The sequence below is a fragment of the Macrobrachium nipponense genome, chromosome 7, assembly GCF_015104395.2.
Source record: "Macrobrachium nipponense isolate FS-2020 chromosome 7, ASM1510439v2, whole genome shotgun sequence".
NCBI lineage: Eukaryota > Metazoa > Arthropoda > Malacostraca > Decapoda > Palaemonidae > Macrobrachium > Macrobrachium nipponense.
Genome location: NC_061109.1, coordinates 113706104 through 113723609, shown reverse-complemented (window position 1 = coordinate 113723609; position 17506 = coordinate 113706104). Strand labels below are relative to the sequence as shown.

General features: G+C 34.6%; 3 non-coding genes across 3 annotated transcripts; 1 reads left to right on the top strand and 2 right to left on the bottom strand.

Annotated features, from left to right (window-relative positions):
* Positions 1 to 1408: 1408 nt before the first annotated feature.
* On the bottom strand, positions 1409 to 1481 carry Trnak-uuu (transfer RNA lysine (anticodon UUU)). The gene has a single exon. It is a non-coding gene; the product is annotated as a tRNA-Lys (tRNA).
* Positions 1482 to 1803: 322 nt separating this feature from the next.
* Trnas-aga (transfer RNA serine (anticodon AGA)) lies at positions 1804 to 1885 on the top strand. Its single transcript has one exon. It is a non-coding gene; the product is annotated as a tRNA-Ser (tRNA).
* Positions 1886 to 5350: 3465 nt separating this feature from the next.
* Trnak-uuu (transfer RNA lysine (anticodon UUU)) lies at positions 5351 to 5423 on the bottom strand. The gene has a single exon. It is a non-coding gene; the product is annotated as a tRNA-Lys (tRNA).
* Positions 5424 to 17506: the final 12083 nt, after the last annotated feature.

Genomic DNA, 17506 nt, shown 5'->3' with positions numbered 1-17506 from the left:
AGGTTGAAAACATTCTTTGGAAGTTTGAATTTCAAGTCAGTGGCCCATTGTGAATAATAGATTTTATCTACTGAAATAATAATAATAATAATAATAATAATAATAATAATAATAATGTACTGCAGAGATGATACAAAAGCATCCATCTTCTGAAAAGTTATATAATTTTTGTTGTATAGAGATATATCAATGTAATTGTTGCAGAGATACAATCAATGTAATTCATACTCTGGATAGTAATCATTGTCCAGCAGAAATACATCAAAAGAGTTCGTTCTGTGGAAAGTTATGAAATCATATTACTTATACGGAGACTCATTAAGGAAATTTTCTTCTCTAAAGTTAGATCATGATTCCATTACAGGATACCTTAAAGGAAAATTTGGCAAAACTTCCATCTGAACACCATTAGCTAATAAATGATATACTAGAAACGAGTATCTTCAGATTCTGGAGATAACTTTCCATAAACTTGAAATACTTTAAACGTAATTTTCTCAGTTAGATATGACAAACTTTTCCTGTTTTCTTTACTATACCTGCCTCGAGTCTTATAGATAGAACTTGTTCGTTTTCATGAAAATTGCATTCAACGAAACAATTTACCATGATGTTTAAAATAGTAACCATTTATTCATCATTCTTTGTGGATAATTGTTTTTACAAAAAGTTTTTTCGTTAACGAGTAGGGTTGTTAAACCCATCGGGGTAGATGTTTTATGAAGGAATTTGAAAATGGATTTTTTGCCGGTATTTGCTTTTAAAGCTCTATATACCTAATGCTCGTATAGGCTAGTTATATTGTTTTTCTTCCTTGCATTTCATAATTTTAGTTAAATTCAAAGTACAGTAGTTACTCGTATATTAATGTTGGTGAATTTAATTTTAATTAAACTTCTTTACCTGATTTATTTAGTTTATGTGTGTGTGAGAAGAGAGAAGAGAAGAGAGAGAAAAGAGGAAGAGATAGAGAGAGAGAGAGAGAGAGAGAGAGAGAGAGGGGGGGGGGACTCCCGGGGTCCTGTTGGGTCGGGGATGACGTTGGATGTCCCAGGCCGTCATCTCCGTTGAGTTTTGCTTTTGCCCTGGAGACTTTGCCAGTTCTCGCCGTTAATGGATAAGTAATCACTCAGAACATTAAAGTGCAATCATTGCATGTTACTTTAAGATTCTTTGTGTGAAAATGATCTTATATAATAAATATCTCCCAAATATTGGACATTTCAAACGTGCGTGATGTTTCCGTGTGTTAACCAGGGATTGACAAATATTACTTTCAACGTTTGAAAGTACGTAGCATTACTTTTCTACCGTTTTACATATTTCGCGTCACGTACCGGCCTTTCCGTGGACCCCTGTTGATCTCTGCTTAGGTGTAAATTAGCGGAGGATCGAACCAAAAGGATTACGCCCGAACAGGGACTCGAACCCTGGACCCTTAGGTTAAAAGCCTAATGCTCTACCGACTGAGCTATCCGGGCTATGCGAGGGGTGGGTGGCATCGATCTGTAATTGGAAGGTTCTGTATTTTATTAAGTTTAATTTTGCATTGATTAAGCAACTTCCCACGATGGAGGTCAATGGCCTTCTTCATACATTTGTAGATATATTCACAATTAACGAGGGACAGAACCTTAGAAGGAGGGTAACTCAATCACATGTAGGTGGATTTCACTACTCTAGGGTGCTATTTTCAACACATGGCTTGAATATCCTTAGGATATGTCAAAGAATATATTTAACATAGAAACTTTCCCAATGTTGGAAAATCAATAATTGTAGGCATGAGAAGGGACATTGAGTGCAGTGATGGCCGAGTGGTTAAGGCGTCTGACTAGAAATCAGATGGGATCTTCCCGCGTAGGTTCGAATCCTACTCACTGCGAGATAGTGGTATCTTTTAATTTCTGTGAAGTGTTTACTCACATAAACAGTGATGCTATTAACCCAAAACCCATTTTATTTGAGGTTTTGGTTTTGATTCAGTTTCTCAGGCTTTTAACAGGATTACTAGAAAAACAATTAGCGTGGTTTGATTACCTTTGGGGAAGATATTAATTGGTTAACCCGCCCTATCAACGTCAATACGCGCAAAGAGTTAATCATCTGGCACCACATCAAGGTGATTAACTCTTAGTGGGTAACAATGAAGATTAGACGATTTTTTCGAGTTGGAAACTACTCGTAAATCTTCACTGATATCCATTCAAGTTGTCATGTGGAAGGTGCCACATAATGAACGTGTCCACCAAAACAAAGGGGCATTAAATTTTCTATCGCTTTCTCCTAACCTCTTTGGTCAAGTACTAAAGAAATTGTAAGGACAATCGTTAACTGATAAAAAGTCAACAAGGGAAACCTCTTATTAGTCAAAACTCCTTGTAAGAAAACTATTCAGATGATATTTAACACTTATTGTTAGGATTGTTTTAGCTGTAGAAAATCACACACACACACACACACACACTAGAATTTTGCATAGTCGTTAACAAAATTTTAAGTCTTGAAAGATGAACGAGGAAAATAATTGTCAATTAATCTTAATACGTTAATAATATCAAATAATTTTTGCAATATTTAAAATAGTGATACTTCGTGAAGTGTAAACATTCATATCGAAATTATGTGAAAGAGTGTTAAAAATGTGAATGAAAATTGAGATTAGAGATAGACACAGAAGATAAAATAAGAATAAACACAAGTCATGAAGCGAATAGTATATTGATTTATAAACATCGATAACATGTTAGAAAAAGATTAAGCAAGGGTACAAGGAGCTGCCACACAACATTTTGTAGTTCCATAACTTGAAAGGATCGACATCAATAACTCCTCCAGGAAGACACATGTCCAAGCAAATAACAATCCTCCATCCAAGAGGCTTAGATTATCAAAATGTTACCAGAACTGGCTGAACACGATGTCTTTCATTGGCAATGTAAATCATAATTAAATTGGTTGAAAAACATCACCTTGATCAAGCATGATTAAAAGAAAATTGTTTTTTTGTTGCAAGAAAAAGCTACGAAATTAAGGTAATACCAATTAATATCCTGTACTCAGAATAATTAAGTAGTCCATTATGATGAATGAATCACGGGTTGGGTTTTAGGAGAGCGAATAACTACAACTCGAGCGGCGTCGTGAACTTATCATACCTCAAATAAAAATTTGACAGCAATAAACCCTGAGCGGCGAAACGGGTCAAAAAGCGAACGAGTTCAAGCTGCGAGATCTTTTGGAGAACCAAAATCAAAGGAGGAACGAAAAGAAATATGGCTGTCAAGAAAGAAATGGTCTTCGAGGTACTTTCATCAGTGCTTAAAGATAAACTCTTCGGTGTTAATCACGAAAGAGATTCCAGAGTTTTGCAGAAATGAGACGCCTGTTTGAGAAACGAGAAGTGTATAATTGAAAATACCCTGTGAAGAAAGTATTAATATAAGAGGAGAATCACTTATTAGTGGAAATTCGTTATCGACCAAATTTTATGTCATTGTGAGAGATTTTATTAATTCCTGAATTTGAAGGGGAACAATGCTTGCATCACAAAGGTAAATTTGTGTAAACAAATCACTAAAGTTATAGTATTTAGGAAAATACTTAGTTTAAGAACCGTAAAAGATTATTGATGGAATACGGTAGGAAAGTTGCAAATGTAAGAAGAATGAAATAAGGAGCTTTGGTTAAAAAACGCTGCACTGCAAAGGATGTTAATCTTAAACACCATAGAAAATTCGAGACATGGCAAATACTGACCAGAAGTCATTCATTGCATTCATTCATGGTACGTGCACTTATTCCGTCCACTTATCCCCTCTCTCCCCTCCCCTTCCGCATTTCCCTCCTCACCCCTATTCAGGTAACTTCCTTGAAAGGGAATGTTACACTGAATTCGAAACGTGAGGGTCTTGTAGCTCTTCCACTCTCTCCTCTCACTACCGTCCTGCGAATACAACCAGCGAGCTGAATAACATATATATATGATAAAAAATAATAACGGTCAGCTTTGTATGCAGATCCAACCTGCAGTATTCATAATTTAAAAAGGAATAGCAATAGATAGCAGACGATAATTATCTGAAAGGCAGAAAGGGTGAAGTGGGCTAGAATCAGACTTGGGATTTCGGCATTAAAACAGTCAGGGTTTGTGCTATACATCATAGCATCTTGCTGCCAAACTTTGAGCCAGTAGTGATTAATTGGTTGATTTATTCCAATGCACTGGCGTTATAAATTAGCTAGAACCGGTTCCAGAAATGAGATTATTCGAGTTCTCGCTTGTGCTTCATCATTGTAACGAACACTCAACATCGATTGTACACAAATGTGAACAAATGATATTTGCTACTTGGTACAGAATTTGGCAGCAAGACGCCAAGAAATACTGGAAAACGTTTTCACGTGACAGCCTACGCTTAAGTTAATTCTTAATTAACTTTAATGAATACTACCAGTTATTGTTTCAGGTCGAATCATTAATTAATCAAAGGAATATATTTGAAATTGTCGTAATGTTAATTTCTCAAATGAGTATTTACTATTGCCGAAATGTAATTGCTCCAAGGAATATTTTCAATTGTCGAAGTAATTTAACTGGTCGAAGGAGTATTTAAAATTGACGAAATATTAATTCCTCGATAGGGTATTTACAGTTGCCGAAATTAAATTGCTCAATGGAATATTTTCAATTGCCGAGGTATTAACTGGTAGTAGGAGTATTTAGAATTAACGAAATATTAGTAGCTCGTTATAGTACTTCCATTTACCGAAATTTAATTGCCATAAGGAATATTTTTAATTGCCGAAGTATTAACTGGTCGTAGGAGTATTTAAAATGGACGAAATATTAAGTGCGCTTAATAGAATATTTACAATTGCCGAAATATAAATGGCCAAATGAGTATTTACTATTGCCGAAATATTAATTGTTTAAAAGAATATTTTAGAATAGCTCAAAGGAGTATTTAAACCTGCCCAAATGGTAAGAGCTCCAAGTAGTTTTCACAATTGCTGTAATATTATTAGCAAGAGTATTTACGTTTGCTGAAATATTAATTGCTCAAAGTTGTATGTAAAATTGCCGAAATATTTAATATTAATTGCTCAAAGTTTTATGTAAAATTGCCGAAATATTTAATCTTCAAATTAGTATTAACAATTGCCGGAATAATAATGATTAAAGGAGCATCTAAAATTGCCGAAGTAATAATTAAGGAATATTTAAAATTGCCGAAAGGAAATTGCATTAATAAACTGCTGAAAGGGAGTATTTAGATTTATTTTTTTGAGCCAGAATGTTATGTAAACGGTACACAACAGACTAGGGGAGTGATTAGCAAAACGGTATCGCCCGAACAGGGACTCGAACCCTGGACCCTTAGGTTAAAAGCCTAATGCTCTACCGACTGAGCTATCCGGGCTCTGCAAGGTGGGACACTTTACGACTTCTTTATATTAGATTTTTAAAAGTTTGAAAGTCTTGACCTCGAAACTTTGATAGTCCTTTATTATTAATTTACACATGTAGTTGTGCTATCTATTAACGTAAGTAACTGGCTCATAAGAAATGCATTGCGACAGCCAGTACCGACTATCATCTTTATCTTTAAATCTATATTTTGGGGGTCTGTTGAGAAAATTCCATTTTTTAAGACGATTGACACCAGACGATGTTTATAAAAATGCAAGGTTGTAAATCAAAGATATTGGTTTTCCTGTAAATATGGAGTATAGGCTACATGTAATTTCCCCTTCACTGCCGAATCGCTTCTATTCTCCCTTCACAACGGAAATATATCGTTTTTAGTTCATTTTCCCGATATAAACAACCTTCACTTGGGTCAGAGATGTTGAATCCCTGTCTATAACTTCAGGAAACCAGAGCTAAACTTTACGTCACCAGCTAACAGCTGGTAATATCCATATAGTGCTCGTTCTCATGCAGACTTTGAGGATTCTTTAATCCAATTGTGTTTAGAGAGAATGAACAGTCAGCCTCCAAGAGATGGCTTTCTAGGGCAGTTGTGACACTGCTGTGTCCAAGTGGATTTTGACAGTTACCGTGACCGAAGTATCCACGAATCACATTACTTTATTTGTCTCTTGAATTTGGGTGTAGGTTTCAAGACAGGGAAAGTAGGGTCCTCATCTGAGAGTAACCCAGCCTTGTACTGGCACGGGCTCTTGCTCTAGGGCAGCCCTTAGAGCAATTAGAATAAACAGATGCATGCCCCACTCTTGCTGTTTGATTGAAGTCTGGACTTTTTGGAAAAATCTCTACAGATCAGTTTGAATCGGTTGTAGGTGGAGAGTTGTCGGTGATCGTGAATATATTAAATGTAATGAAACCTAATGGTTTTTTAATTGAATATTTCTGAGAAAGGACATCCCGCTTTTATGCTGTCCTGCCTTCGACATCTAAAGGTACAAAATCTGCGCCATGCTACCCGATTAACTATAGGTCAGCATCATGGCTCTCTGGCTGTCCCAGGAGCAAGAACCCAAGTTTTATGTGCACCACCATTACAGGTATTATAGTAGATTCACATCAACTGTGCATTTGATGCCTAGACCATTCCCTTACGACGCTCCTGATTGGCTGTTTATAAACCAGGCAGACGGCTGAAAACCTCAGTCTCCCGAGAGAGTTCACATAGGCAGGATGTATGTCCCACCTCTCCTGGGGGATACTTTTGAAAGACGTACTCCTCAGGAGAGGTTGAACATAGATCATTCCCTTGTGAACTCTCGAGAGAGACTTGAGTTTCCAGCCGTGTGATTGGCTTATCAACCGCCAATCAGGAGCGTCGTAAGGGACTGGCTTTAGGTGCGTTCACACGGTCGAACAATGCCCGACGGACAAACATTGTTGCCATATCAAAGGCGAAGCAGGATGACGTCAAATGCGTTGAAACGAGGGAAGTAGATCTGGCAACAAACTGTGGTACCAGTTGAAGTTGTATATTACTGTTCTTACTCTGCTCACAAGGCAAACTCTAGTAAGCAATTGTTAATTGGTAACAATGTTTGTCCGTCGGACGTTGTTCGACCGTGTGAACGCACCCTTAGACATCAAAAGCACGGTTGATGTGAATATACTACAGCTAAGCATTAATGGTAGCTAAAGCATTTAGGAAAATACCAGAATTTCTTGTAAATCTCAAGTAATAGCACAAGTTTCTGTTCTCACACCGTTTTACCGCGCTCAAAACTGGCAGCGATTTTACGTCCAAAACCGGCCTCATCTTTTCATTCACAAATACAAAAGCAGTCATGGAAGTGTAATGAAAAATATCCGATATGGTATAAGTTTAAAGCTTACTTTAGACTTATATTGTCAAGAACCAGTTCCTGTATATTGCTCGAGAATTATAAGCATCTTTTCGTTGTTATTGGTAATGACTTTCTTTCATTAATTTTATATGATTCATCCTCCCTGCCTAACTCTGTGAATTTAATCGTTTTTTTTGGGGTTGGGTACAAGTGCGTTTTAGGATGGTATATAGAAAACACCCCTCTCACTTTGTCCAGCATGGGAGGCTCAGATATGCAGGAAAAGTCACATAGAACCAGAGGACATGAGCGAAACCTTGTTGAAGTCAAGGTTACAAGAGGGGTAGAAATATGTTCTGGTCCGGGCTCAACATTGTAATGCATAACACTCCTGCAGTTTAGCCACCGGTTCCTACAAAAAACTAGAACATTTCTCTGTTCTTAGTCTTTTACTTTCATTTTCAACAATGTTTTGAAGTTGAAATATCCAAGTATTTATCACTAAATTTTGTTTCTCCAACTACATTCTTGACTTTTCTTAAGTGTATATTATGAGATGTTAAGTTACGCCCGCTGTTGACTGTCAACCGCGCATCCCAGGACGAAGGTGAAAAGTACAAAGTAAGGATCATAACCTAACATAAAACTATTATAAGTCATTAGAGTCTTGCCTCCTTTCGTAATGTGAGTCTACTTCTTTGTATATTACGTATTCAATTAAAACTAAACATTGTCGTCAGTGTAAATAGGTCTTAATACAAATTCGACCATTTTATTTCACAATTTTATTGAAGTTTACATACTTTTATTACAATCTGAATATGACAAACCCTATTTAAATGTGACTGATAAATAAAAAATACTCCGGTACATTTTTTTTTCATATTTCTGCAAATGAAAAAAGTGTTAATAATTAAATGGATATCATGACTGTGACGTTTATGTGAAAATGATAGGAGAGAATAAAAGGTCATGTTAATAAAATTATAAAATACTAGGCACTGAATGAATGATATTCAATATTACCTTGATAAGTATGATGCTGAACTGCCTTGATGAATATCACTGAAAAGTGTGATGGATACACGATAGTCACAGGAATTGTGATTATTTAATACTAGCTGACCAAACCGGCGTTGCCCGGGTGACCCTTGAATGACAACCGATAAACTATCTCTCTCTCTCTCTCTGTTAAGATAGTTGCTTTAGTTACATTGCTCAGCATTTTTGACATTTTACCACTTCTCACGCCTCATTCCTATTGCAGCTGAACTTGGACTTGAGAGGCATCGGGTATGTCTCTATTTATCCCATAGGCCTTGAAAACTGTGGATTAGACTATAATATCTGTAGTTTTCGGTTATTTTGAAATACCTCAACCTTCCACCCCTTCCTATCAGGGTTGAACTTGGACTCATAATCTGTGGATTAGCAACCTCAAAAACTGTGGATTAAACACAAATATATATAATGTTTGGTTATTTTTTCATGTCACCCCCTTCTCACCCCCTCCCTATTGGGGCTGAATTTGGACGTATAGGGCATTGGGAGTGTCGCTATTATTCTCAGCGACTTCGACAACTATGCTCCGATTTTAATTTGTTTTCACCATGACCTTACCCCGTTTGATATTGATTTATAATTAATATTCATCAAAATTGATTAAGATCTCATCAAAATCTGTCAAGAAATGTGGATTTGTATAGCATCCATACAAATAAACAAACACATTTTGTCGTTTATATACGTATATATCTAATATATATATATGTGTGTGTGTGTATTGATATATTATTATTTATATATTTATATATATTATATATATATATTATACACAATAACATACATACATACATGCATACATACATACATACTTATCCATATATATACACTTACAGATTTACCATAAGGAAAATGAAACATACGGGGTAATTCCTTGCTTTTTTTGTTTTTTATATTTAAGACATTTTCACATGGCTGATACATAGTACTAGAAATTTTCAATATATCTTCTAGAGGGACAATATAAAATAACGCACAGGCTTTTGGAAACCAAATGTACTATAAGCCAATTTCTCAGGTCAAGATTTGCAAATCTGTTTATGCGTGGTTGGCCTTCTACCATTTTCCTCGTCCATGCCAACCTACGTTTCTTAAAATATTTGCATTTAACATATATTCAAATTGATATATTGAGTTTTTACGTGCCTTGATACGATCGTTTTCATCTGTGCATGGTTTGCTCCTTTTTATGCTGCTGTACTTTACCCAGTTTGACCAATATGAAAGTAGTCGCAAGATTTATATAGTATTTAATATACACATCCTTCAGTATTGTCGATAGAGGTATTTATAAGCTCTTGTTCCATTGTTTTTAAATGCTACGTTACATGAACGCTAAAATGACAAAGTTAATAGGGGATATGTTTGAAACTATTATCATATAGCTATAGTAGTAAAAGCAGGTCCTTAGTGTTGTGAGTTTCTTTACTGTTATCGTGAAAAATCCTTTTCCCTGCTTTTAATGCACTCTTTTATAGAATTAGGATATCTTTTGCTTTGTACCTTTAGTCTTAATTAAATTCAAATATCCTCTTGTAGCCTTCTTTTTTCAAATGAATAGAGCACAACAAAACAGTTTTACATTTAATGTATCATCACTTCACTGGCATTAATTTATCGTTCTCGATATTTTCTGTTTTTTCGAAAATGTGTTATGTATAATATTTAGGGCTTAAGTGACTTCGTATGTTTTTGAAGTTTAAATACTGAACTGTAACATCATACTCACGGTCTTTAAACCAGGACCACTTTGGTACAACACTTATCGTCGGGCAGGAATAGCTAGGCTACCCAGAACCAGTTTCCTCCAGAAAAGGGCTGGCTCACCAGTCATACCAAGTGCAACCTACCAGCCAAATTCATGCCACATTTTCGCGAGCATTGAATTCTGTATATGTATGTATGTATATATTTTATACGCTCTCGTGTACGCGTACGAATGTAAAGGCCTGTCGCTCGAAATGGCTGATCGTCTTAAAGTATCGAAGGTGTCTCTTACTCTTTCTACTATTCTTTGTACTGTTTATTCGAGGTTTCGGTGTTTTACAGGGAAAACTATACTCGTACATTTATTTTCCCTTTCCTGCTGGTATGGGGTTAGACCAGGGGTTTTCAAACTTTTCCTCCCCACGCACCCTTTCGGGCGTATTTGTAATGTCAGTAATGTACTACCTCCTTCACTTTGTATAACGTGGAAAATAAAACCAACTCAAAGAAAATTTGTACAGAGGGGAAGTAAGCACATAACTCTCCTGATATAACCAATAATATTGTAAGCATAAAGAATTCCATAAAAAGATAAAAAACAATTTTGTATAATTATTTAACCTCTGGTTATGCAATAAATTTTCAAGGTTATGGTGCTGAGCTGTAAAAATAAAACCAAAATACTTGATAAATACATCAGCTGGAGAGGCAGTCAAGGAAATGGCTGAAACTGTTTTGGTAAACTATCCTAGTTGGCCGAAGAGCAGTTTTTGCTAAATTACATTGAAGGTCGGCACCTAACATTCATTCGAGTGCCGTGGGGGAGCGCGTACCCCCTGACAGGCTCTTGGCGTACCCCAAGGTGAAAACCCCTGGGCTAGACAATATTGCTCCTTTATTTCCTCTTGTAGGCCCCACGTCAGTATTGGTTAGATTTTAATTGGCCACTTTTTTTCCTTATTTTATTTATTATTAGGCATTTGATTATATAAGTCTTCGTTTCCTTTTAATTATTTCTTCTGTTTGAACTCTAACAATTTTGATAGTATTCATTTCAGGATCACTTTATTTGATAATAAGTACACACTTCATTTTGGATAGTTTGTTCTTAAATAAAATATCCCTTTATGAAAAAAAACTACTTTCAGCATTCTCGTGTCTAAAATACAGATGAAGGTATTCCATCATATATTTTATTCTAGGTAATTTGACTTGGTAATCTACATGCAGGTACCCAGGAATGTCATTAGATTTGCAGTGTTCCTTATAGGGAATCATTCCATGGTTTTTGACGTACCCTTACGTCAAAAACTCTCAAGACAGGTATCATTTCTGAGCCCCCTAGTAATCTCGTGTTTATGAGGAGGTTATTTGACGAGCAAAGCATTGGGGTGGTTCTTCAGAATCACCTGCTTCACTGCGTTTTAAATTAAACTTCTCTTTAGATTTTTTTTAAAATTGGAAGGTGTCAAATTCGCTATTTAGAAACTTCTGGCTGAAAATTTATACATGGACCGCCACAATTTTTTAAACTTTATATTTGTATGTATTTTCGAAAGAGATTCACAGCATTCCAGAAAGTTTCTGTAAATGTTTCAACTTGCCATACATCTTCATGAATGTTACACAGTATTAAGTTATAAGCTATTAGTTTCCCATTCGACATTCCCCTGTCATAATTTGCTTTATTTGACTTTTTACAATAACTTTTTCTTATAGGAGAGGTCAGTTTAGATGTCCATTTAAAATCCCTGTCTAGTCCGGACTTACAAAAAAAACTGAGGATCTATTCTCTTTAATGAAAGGAGATCGTAGAACGGCGAATACTGAAGGATAGAGAATTCCATAGGTTGGTAGAAAAATGAATTATTGTCACTAAATAAATCAGTACAGTGATTGGTGATCTTTATAAAATGTTTGCGGTTAGTAGTAACCCTGATGGTGTTGTATGGCAACACCTAGATACGTTTCAGGAAATTGCCAGCTGTTATTGAGGGCCGTAAAATCCAATTGACAATGGAGATTGCATCTAGTAACCGTATTCTTACTTTTGTCCCGCTAACTGAGTATTGTTTTGTTCATGATCGTTGACCACAAGGTTACACATGGCGATGTTATGCATGCAAGAATCTTCCTTAATTTCTTAGCTTAATGAATAGGGAAACTCAGCTCTTAATAACATGATCGCTCGAATGCCATATTCCCAGGAAGGGTATAGAATTGAATACTTGCAGAGATTTTAATTGAAATCTTTCAAGACATTTCGAATGCCTTAATTCGCTTAATTAATTATTCTCTTGTGCTTACGACAATTTGCCTTGTAGGGTTAAATTCAATTATGATATTGGTGTCTTGCAAAATTGGTAATAATGAAAGCTAACAAGAGCTTTTATCAGTTAGTGATCTAAATTCGGGTTTGATAGATTTATGGGGTCTCCTCATTGCCATTGTTGATGTTAAAACAAGTACTGTGTACCAATAAAAAGAGAATTCACGTTGATACCTTCACAAGCCTTTACTGCTCTATGTAATAAAAGTGCATGTTTTATATATCATGAAGATGATACTAGTGAACACTGCAATTAAAAAATAAAATGCATAGCTAGTTTTGATTTTGTGACGGAACAGACACAAACCGAATGATGTCGGTAAATAAAGGACTTTCTTTATAACGTTGTTAATATTTATTTATCCATGGAACGTACATAACACCACATGTACTAGGTGTAAAATTACAAAATATTAGATCTAAAAGTGCTGTTATACAAAGAAAAAAAACGACCTGATCTTATTTATAGTTGTAAATTGGTTTTGAGATAACATTAACAATGAAAAAATAAGGCTTGAACTTGTAAACATGTAGATTGACTGAGTATACTTAAATTTTTACACAGTGAGGTCCAGTTAAAGGAGATGCACAGTATTCAAGAACAAACGGTAATATTGTGACATGTTTCTATATTTATTATCAAGTAAATGTAAGTTTAGGAATGAATGACAATTTGGGGAACGCGCAGCCTGAATATCACAGTATTTTTAAACAGTTTTTTAAAGGTTACAGTGATGCAAATTTGAGTTCGAAACTGTTTTATAGGTGGAAGGCGATTCAAGAACCAATCTATTGTCTTACAAAGTTTTCTTTTCGTCATTGCATCAAATATTTTTTTTTAACAAATGCTTTCATATTTATATAAAGTTTGTCATGTTTCGACATCAATGTATGAATAGGCTAGTCTGTTAAACGTCATAAATCAATAAAAGAATTCTGAGTTCTTAAGTGTACTCCTCAAAAGTCGTAGGTTTTAGCGGTTTCAATCATGAGTCAAGAAATGTACGTATATAAAAAATTATTTTTTTATTTTTCTTTGGTCCTTTTACGTATGGGATTCGAAGAAATGACTAAAATGTAGTTATGAATTCTTGAAAGCTAACCTGATTAAGGACACTGTTTGATACAGGGAATAAGGTTAGATATGTCGATTTCCTCATCTTTATTGTAAACTTAAACCTGGTAAATCTGTTTTTAATTAGGAAATTCTGTTAACTGTGCGTCTAGAACAGGAACAAATATGAATTATTATTAAGCACGCGTGTTTGGAAAGATCAAGAAAATAGATTAGTTAATCGAAATGAATAGTCTGAAGGATTTTGAGCAGTTAAAGGATTCAAGTGGCAAATTCGAGTCCTGAAAAAGTACATGTGACTTGGAGGGGAGCGTGGAAATGGCGATTTTAAATTGCATAGTGGTTTGCTTAACTGGGCTTAACGGTTCTTCGTTCTAATAAATAAAGGGCTATGTCCACAAAATTAATATTATATACAACAGTTTCTAGGTATTGCAGTTCATGTTATTAAAGTTTTTTTCATAAAATTAAAACAAAGGGATAGTGTAAGGAAAAGTTTGGTAAGATTTCAAGCAGTTATCAAAGAACAGTCTTAGGCCTTGGGGAAAAATTTAGACCAACCGTTATCTCCCATTATCCTAACTATCGCGACAGATTGTTTTATATATATATATATATATATATATATATATATATATATATATATATATATATATATATATATATATATATATATATATATATATACATATATATATACATATATATATATATATATATATATATATATATATATATATATATATATATATATATATATATATATATATATATAAAGGATGAGAGAGAGAGAGAGAGAGAGAGAGAGAGAGAGAGAGAGAGAACCTGGAGATATGTGTTTATAATTATTTCCACTTCAGGGATTGGCGAAATGATATGGTTTAATGTTGATAATGAACAACTGGTTGCCAGTACCGTTGGAGAATCCCAGTACTGGCTCAGTGCTCTTCGCGGGAAAGTGATCCTGAATTCTTGTTAAGAGTGAAAGGAGTTCGTGACTATGGAGTGAATCTGAAACAAGGAATAAGGGAGTGACAAGTTCTCCAGTTGGTTTCTCTTGGATCTTTATGAACGTGGAACGCAGATTTCTTCTTGTGACAGAAAACAGTTCAAGACGACAGATGGTGCTGGGAGAACGAACGACATCAGTTACAAAGGATACGGCCATACTTGAAAAAATAGTCTATCATGAATTCTCAGATTTGCTTATTTATTACATCATAACCCATCGAGAGAGTTCTTTTGCTGAACTGCTAATTCCACTCATTTATACATTCGAGTTCATAACATTTGTCAAAGGAATATTACATGGAATTGGGTGCACTAAAATTTACACTACTTTTCACATACTAAGTATTGCTGTAATTACAGTAATGAAACATAATACGAAATATGTACATACAGAGTACATGCATACACACATATATATTGCATATAATTTTATTTTACATATTCATAATTATATATATATATATATATATATATATATATATATATATATATATATATATATATAATTATTTATTTTACGTTTAATTTATACATGTACATATATAGACTATGCAGTAATTTTATACGAGTATATTACATTTACAGTACACTATACATGTACATGTATATATGTACAGTTAGTCATTCTCTCTACTCAATAAATACATCCGCCTTTCATACTCCATGAAAAATATACAACGCTAACATTGTATCCTAGTGTTTGTAAGTGTTATAAATTTATCACTAATGGAAGTACTGTTAATTTTTGAACTACAATTACAAAGGAATAACAGGTTTGGCCTCTTGATATCAGGTAAATATGATAAAAAATATGGCTCTAGAAGCCGTATTATGTTATTATTATTTCCATCATGAAATACCTACTCTAGGACCTATAATACACTACAGAGCTACATAAATCCTCCGTGCTTGTCTCGATTTTGGGCCATCGGGTTTGTAGTTTTCCAATACCATTAAAAAAAAGATGTAGTTTTCCAATACCATTTAATTAAAAAGGTGCAGTTTTCGAATACCATTAAAGAAAGGTGTAGTTTTCCAATACCATTTGAAAATGTTTAGTTTTCTAATACCATTAAAAAAAGGTGTAGTTTTCCAGTACCATTATTAAAGGTGTACTTTCCCAATGCTTTTTAAATAAGCTGTACTTTTCCAATTCTATTAAAAAGAAGTTGTAGTTTTCGAAAACCATTGAAAAAAGGTGTGGTTCCCAATACTATTTAAAAAAGGTGTACTTTTCCAATACTGTTAAAAAGAATGTGTAGTTTTCCAATACCATTAAAAAAAGGTGTAGTTTTCCAGTGCCATAAAAAAACAGATTATTTATACACTGATATGACAGGAATCTAGATAAAATCGTTTAGAAAATATATCGACTTAAAGATGATCACCGGATAAATGATTATTGTGTGGGGAGATTGGGCGTTTTTAACTTCTGAGGCCCATAATTACTGTCAACGGTATTTGTATTTATAAAAAGACTATTAGCTTAAATGGTTTTTTTATGAATGACAAGTATAGTCGATTTTTTTAAACCTGGCAAACTTGCACTTAACTTGCACTTAGCTGCTTGTCGCTGATTGGATGAATGTCGTGTTGTCCGAATCTCTCTGTTTTGTTTTCACACTGTTTCATAATTGTGATTATACGGCCATAGATTGAGATAAGAGCCAAATTATGTAATGTTATGTAAATACCTGTTGTAATAAACTTAAGTATTAGGAAGTTACATATTAAATTATTATATAATAGTTAACAGTTATGAAACAGCACTCTTCGAAGCTGTAGACTTGAAATATGTTTCAAACGCATGACCTTTAATGTTTAAATTTCTGGCTAGATTTTAAGTGCAATCATGCCATTGGTGGTTTGGAAAAAAACAAAACGTATTTATTGTACATTGCTGAAGGTTGTATAACGCCTAAGAACAAAATACTATCGTATAAAATGTAAGCTTGCCGAAACAACTGGGGTGGAGGAGTTGAAAAATGAACAGCCGGCGAGTTGTCGTCTGCACACACTACCACCATCAATCGGCTTAGAATCGGCTATTGAGCAAGTTGGCTCACATTCGTCGATTTCACCTTTTTCGCCCATGGCCACAAGAGACGATATGGAACAAAGCAGAGATGAAGGCAATTCAAACACCAGGCATATACATGCCCGTAGAGATGAAGGCAATTCAAACACCAGGCATATACATGCCCGTAGGCTTACCAGTCTGTGCCGTAATATAATAATGAATGTTTTTCCATATTTCACTTCACAGGGCCCTAGCAAGACAATGAAAGAAATCATTAAGGCGACAGCAACAGCAACTTTATACATATCCTAAAACATTAATGACATTCCGTGAGCAGTACTTTTGAAATGCAAAAAATGAACATTATGATATATAAACATCTTTATTATTCTATGAAGATAAGTACACCACAACCTGCATTTGAACCTCCCGCTGAGAGTACGTCAACTTTCTGTCAACCCCGAGGCTGTTCCTCCCACAACTCCTCCACCCCAAATTTTCTGACAAGCTTACATTTCTACGATAGTATTTTGTTCTTAGATGTTATACAACATCAGCAATTTACAATAAATATGTTTTTTTTTTTATTTCAAACAACCATTGCACTAAAAATCTAGCTAGAAATTTAAACTTTAAAGTTCATGTGTTTGAAACATATTTCAAGTCTACAGCTTCGGAGAGTTCTGTTTCATAACTGTTAACTATTATATAATAATTTGATATGTAACTTCTTAATACTTAAGTTTATTACAACAGGCATTTACATAACATTACATAATTTTGGCTCTTATCTCAATCTATGGCCGTATAATCACAATTCTGAAACAGTGTGAAAACAAAACAGAGAGATTCGGACAACACGACATTCATCCAATCAGCGACAAGCAGCTAAGTGCAAGTTAAGTGCAAGTTTGCCAGGTTTAAAAAAATCGACTATAGTGATAAAAATCGATTAACCTAACGTTACTTTGTCTTATGAATAAGAGCCAGTGAGTGACAAACGAATGTATAGTGACGCTCTGTTGAA